Source organism: Apus apus, chromosome 27 (assembly GCF_020740795.1).
Source record: "Apus apus isolate bApuApu2 chromosome 27, bApuApu2.pri.cur, whole genome shotgun sequence".
Lineage (NCBI taxonomy): Eukaryota > Metazoa > Chordata > Aves > Apodiformes > Apodidae > Apus > Apus apus.
The window spans coordinates 610,810-615,307 of NC_067308.1; positions in this window are offsets into that span (position 1 = coordinate 610,810).

Consider the following 4,498-nt stretch of genomic DNA (forward strand, 5'->3'; position numbering starts at 1 on the left):
TGGATCTGGGGAACAATTCCTTCCTGGGAAGGGTTGTCAGGCCCTGGCCCAGGCTGCCCAGGGGGGAGTCCCCATCCCTGGAGGGGTTTCCAAGCCCTGGAGATGGTGCTGAGGGACACAGGGCAGTGGTGGCCTTGGCAGGGCTGGGGGAATGGTGGGACTGGGTGATCTCAGAGGTCTTCTCCAGCCAGATCCCTGGTTCTGTGTCCCTCAGAGGTTCCCCCTCCCTCACATCTGGCTCTCCAAGCCCAGATGTTTGTAACCCTCGTGTCTGCCCTGACCCACAGGGGCCCAGGATGGAGCCACCCAAGGCAGCGACTCCTCAGGTGAGAGGGGGTCACCCCAACCCCCACCCCAACCCCAGCCCACCTCCCCAGCCCCGTGCTGGAGTGTCCCCTCCTCCCACCAGTGCCCTGCCTCACAGCCCAGCTCCTTGTGTTGCAGATCTGGGAGCTGTGGGTCAGCCCCAACCTGACAACACCTCCCTGACCATCCCCGTGCCCAAGGTGAGTCCCCCCTGGTCCATCCCTCTGGGGAAGCCCGTGCCTCAGTTTCCCCACCCATCCCGGTACATCCCCTGCCTCTCTTGCAGGAGGAGAGGAAGGAGTTGAAGAAACCCTCAGACTCTGATTTTAGGTCCTCAGACTCAGGTTCTGAGACCTCAGACTCAGATTCTGAGACCTCAGACTCAGAGGATTCCAAAACCACACCTGGGAAGAAGAACCTTGCCTCAAGTCAGGAATTTGGAAGTGTCCAAGAACAGGTTGGATGGGGCTTGGAGCAACCTGGGCTGGTGGGAGGTGTCCCTGCCCATGCAGGGGGTGGGACTGGATGGTTTTTAGACCATGGAATGGTTTGGGTTGGGAAGGGACCTTAAAAACCATCTGGATGATCCACTAGATGATCTCAAAGGTGGCAGCTCCATCCCTGGAAGAGTTCAAGGGGAGGTTGGATGGGGCTTGGAGCAGCCTGGGCTGGTGGGAGGTGTCCCTGCCCATGGTGGGACTGGGTGGGCTTCAGCTCATGGGATGGTTTGGGTTGGAAGGGACCTTCAAGACCACCTGGATGATCCCCTAGATGATCTTCAAGGTGGTTTTCCCATCCCTGGCAGTGTTGAAGGGCAGGTTGGATGGGGCTTGGAGCAACCTGGGCTGGTGGGAGGTGTCCCTGCCCATGCAGGGGTTGGATCTAGATGATCTTGAAGGTCCCACCAACCCAAACCATTCCATGATTCCATGGTTTCACCCCAATGCTGAGGGGGGGGGGGGTGGGCACTGCCAGCTGAGTCCCAGCCCCTCCAGCCCACGCAGGTCCCCAGGGTGGGTTTGTAGCCCCCCCAACCCCTGATCTTCCTTCCCCCCAGCCTGGCAGCCCCACAGCCACTGCTGGTTCCAAGGACTCTGAAGATCCCAGTGCCTTCCAGACAGCTCCAGGGAGCAAGACTCCATCCCCCAAGGGGGGCAAGTGGACCTGGCTGCGGTGATGGTCCCCAGCACCACCTGCCACCTCCGCCTTTCCAACTGTGGATGCTCCAGAGTGTGCCTGGATTCTGCTGGGAACAGGGAGCTGGGTGGGAAAAGGAACTGGGTGGGAACGAGGAACTGGGTGGGAACAAGGAACTGGGTGGGAAGAGAGACCTGGGTGGGAACAGGGACCTGGGTGGGAGCAAAGAACTTGGTGGGAACAAGGAACTGGAAGGGAACAGGGACCTGGGGGGGAACAGGGACTTGGACGGGAACAAGGAACTGGTTGGGAACAAGGAACTGGATGGGAACAAGGACCCAGGTGGGACATGTCCCATCACTGTTGTGTCCCATGTCCCATCACTGTTGTGTCCCATGTCCCATCACTGTTGTGTTCCATGTGGAAGGACTTTTTGGGGGTGTCTGTGTGGGGGGGTGGGTCTGGGGGCAGCTGCCCTGGGCACAGCTGAGCCAATAAAGCAGGAATTCACCCCCAAATCCCTGGATTTCCTCTACTCTGAGGATGGGGGAGCCCCCTCCCCAGCCCCCCCCAGCCTGGCTCAGAGTCACTTTTCCCCCCCCCATCTTGGGACCTCAGCAGGGGTGGTTGGGGTGGGATTTTTTTTTGGGGGGGGAGAAAAAACGTGTTTCTTGTGTTGCTCTGTTACTCACAAAGGAGGGGGGAAAAAAAACCCCAACCAACCAAAACAAAACCCACACAGGACTCAAAAAAAACCCCCCCACCCCCCACCCCCGACCTGCCTCAGTTTCCCCTCCCTCTGCTCCCCCCCCTCCCCCCCCCAAGGCTGAGATTGAGGGGGGGGGGGGAAGGTGTAAAAACCAAAGGAAACGTGACGTTGGGTCCCAGTGAATCGGGTGTTGCTGTAGCTGGGGGAGACCCACAAGGTGGGTTGTGGGGGGCTCTGGGCAGGTTGGGGGGCAGGGAGGGAGCTGGGGGGGGGGGGGGGGGTGAAAGGGGGGAGGCAGGTGCTGGCAAAGCCCCCAGCTTGGCTGGGGCAGGGAGGTGACCACAGCCAGCAGCTCTACCAACCCCAAACTTCAGCCCCCCCCCAAACCCCCAAACTTTGGCTCCTCAAACACTTAATTCTTGGTCCCCATCAACCCCAAACTTTGACCCCACAAACCTCAAATTCTGGGTCCCCATCAACCCCAAACTTTGGCCTCATCAACCCCAACTCCTTGGTCCCCATCAACCCCAAACTTTGATTCCTCAACCCCAAATCCTTGGTCCCCATCAACCCCAAACTTTGACCCCACAAACCTCAAATTCTGGGTCCCCATCAACCCCAAACTTTGGCCCCATCAACACCAATTCCTTGATCCCCATCAACCCCAACTCCTTGGTCCCCATCAACCCCAAACTTTGGCCCCATCAACCCCAAACTCCTTGGTCCCCATTGACCCCACAAACCTCAAATTCTGGGTCCCCATCAACCCCAAACTTTGGCCCCATCAACCCCAATTCCTTGATCCCCATCAACCCCAACTCCTTGGTCCCCATCAACCCCAAACTTTGGCCCCATCAACCCCAATTCCTTGATCCACCTCAACCCCAACTCCTTGGCCACCATCAACCCCCACATTTTGGTCCCCATCAACCCCAACTCCTTGGTCTCCATCAACCCCAAACTTTGACCCCATCAACCCCAAACTTTGGCCCCACCAACCCCCACATTTTGGCCCCCACCAACCCCAACCCTTGCCCTGCACCATCCTCCAAAGCTCAGGACGAGTTGGTTCCTCTCCACTTTCTTCCTCCAAAAGCACCAGGACGAGGGCAAAACAGCAAAAAAAAAGTCCAAAGGGGTTTATTTTTTATATATATATATAAAAAAACCCAACAAATTTGTACAATTTTAATTCCTCTATGAAAAAAAAAAACAACCAACCAACCAAACCAACCAACAGAACTTCCTACCACGGCCTTAAATGCTTTGATCCACTGCAAACTGGGTCAAAAAACCCACCTTTTTTTATATATTAAAACCCCAACTTTCCATGGGACAATTCTCTACACACATGCACGAGGGTTCAGCTCGGAGGGGGGAACCAAAACCAACCCCCAAAGCAACCAAAAAAGGGTTTCTTCAACTCCCAAGTGGAAAAAATTCCCCCTTTCCCCACCGACCCGTCTGCTCCTATTCAGGGAAGTCTTCTTGTTTGCATGAACCACCCCAAAACGGGCTCCCAGTGGCACTGGTGGGAACTGGGAGGGTCTGGGGGGAGGGTTCAACTGGGTCTCTCAGGGGTTGGAAATGCTTGAAAAATGGGGATTTCCTGGAAATTGGGCAAGTTAGTCCCAAGTAGCCCCTTGACTGGATGGGGACAGCCCCCCCAGAACCCCCCCAGTATCTTGGTGTTGCTACTGGGAGTTACTGGGGAAGCCCCCAGCCCCTCTGGGGTGACACAAGTGGCCCCAGCAGCCTCCTCATCCCCTCCCAGTACCTTGATGTTGCTACTGGGAGTTACTGGGGAAGCCCCCAGCCCCTCTGGGGTGACACAAGTGGCCCCAGCAGCCTCCTCATCCCCTCCCAGTACCTTGATGTTGCTACTGGGAGTTACTGGGGAAGCCCCCAGCCCCTCTGGGGTGACACAAGTGGCCCCAGCAGCCTCCTCATCCCCTCCCAGTATCTTGGTGTTGCTACTGGGAGTTACTGGGGAAGCCCCCAGCCCCTCTGGGGTGACACAAGTGGCCCCAGCAGCCTCCTCATCCCCTCCCAGTACCTTGATGTTGCTACTGGGAGTTACTGGGGAAGCTCCCAGCCCCTCTGGGGTGACACAGGTGGTCTCACCAGCCTCATTGTGCGTGTCCCCCCCCCCCCAGCTCACCCCCCTTTTAGTGCTTAGGACAAAAGAAACCAAAACCAAATCCAACTGGGATGAAACTGGGATGAAGCTTCCATGACCACCAACCCCTCCCTGCCCAACCACAATCCCTCCAGAACCCCACAAGACCCCCCCAGGACCCCATAAGACCCCCCCAGGACCCCACAAGACCCCTCCAGGACCTCACA